The sequence below is a fragment of the Aplysia californica genome, unplaced genomic scaffold (assembly GCF_000002075.1).
Source record: "Aplysia californica isolate F4 #8 unplaced genomic scaffold, AplCal3.0 scaffold00457, whole genome shotgun sequence".
NCBI lineage: Eukaryota > Metazoa > Mollusca > Gastropoda > Aplysiida > Aplysiidae > Aplysia > Aplysia californica.
The window spans coordinates 446,003-447,599 of NW_004797727.1; positions in this window are offsets into that span (position 1 = coordinate 446,003).

A 1,597-nucleotide genomic window follows, 5' to 3' on the forward strand; every position below is an offset into this window, starting at 1 on the left:
GTGATGGTGGTGGTGGTGGTGGTGGTGGTGGTGATGGTGATGTTTCTCGAGGATGTTACTATTCCTCATGACTTTACCAACATGAAAAGATGTCGCATGTTTTGCCGACGACACACACAGTTACATAAGGCAGGAGGTCATGATGATCTCTAAGACGACTAGATACAAATGTCTGCAGGAATGTGTGTGTCTGGGACATAGCAATGGATGAGAGGTGATAAACTTGAACTTTATGACATGAATAACCCAAAACATGCCATCGTACCCCAGCATCTAAATAGAGCAAATAGCAATGGTCAGATCATTTAACGGGCATCAAAAAGGAAAGAATCAGGAGCCATGTTTGGACAATCTGGCGATGGCACGTACTATTTCAGTGTGTAAACGCCTCAAAGATTAACTGAGGAAAACACGCAGCTTGAGATCCTTCCTCACAAAACTAGTGGCAACAAAGCTGGTAACTTCCCTTGTTCTTTTAGTGTCAAACACAGTTTTACGGCACTTGCAACACAATAAGGTCATATAAGTGCCAAAGATTCATTGATTGCTTATCAAATACCAAAATATAAAATTATTGTTTTTAGATTGCCATCATGTGTTTTAAATGTATTATAAAAAATCAGTATTTGCCTGAGCTATTGCAAGCTTGCCATCATCCAGAACGCTGAGGTCATCAACTGACAACAAGATTGTCATGCCACGGGTCACGTTGGAATATTTTGAGGAAAAAGCAATATTGTTTTTGCTTTTGTTTTTCATTCTGGGCGCACCATCTGGCACACCATTCAGTACAAAACCAGGCACACAGCGTGCTACTTTGACCCTGATCCAAAAAGAGCCAGACAAATCATTCTCTTTGTGAACAACCCAATTTGTGACCCACACCATCTGTGATCACAGTTTATTACTGTCACCTCTAATGCAAACTTTCTTTTTGTGTTATTAATGTTTGTAACTGTCTGTCTAGATGGTTCATTTCTCTTTCTACCTGTCTGGATCGATAACAACAACTCTTTCTACCTGTGGACTTTATTGCATGTTAAGTAGTTTTTGGTTATTTTTAACAGGGATTTTTTTTTCTTTGCGTTGGCAATTATTAAGGTTGGAACACCCTGTAAATATGCATGTCATAACATTTTCACTGACTACATTATCTGGGGAGACTACTGATCCATTTCAAAATGTGGTGACATACTTGTTATTGTTGCTATTATAAAGGTTGGGACGCCCTGTTCCTATAGGCTACATGTCATAATAGTTTAACCAATTACATAATTAGTGGCGACTACTGATCCATTTCCAAATGTGGTGACATATTGTGTAGCCATAAAGCATGTTTGTGTCGCTTTAATCCGACGAGTCGACTAATTTCTCTGTCCTATTGCGAGTTGTCAACAAAAATCACGCTCTTTTGTGACAGATTGAGTACGGTATTGATAAAAAGTGGCCGATAGGTTACTTCACAATGGTGGTGGATGTTGTACAATGGTGGTGGATGTTGTACAATGGTGGTGGATGTTGTACAATGACGGTGGATGTTGTACAATGACGGTGGATGTTGTACAATGACGGTGGATGTTGTACAATGACGGTGGAT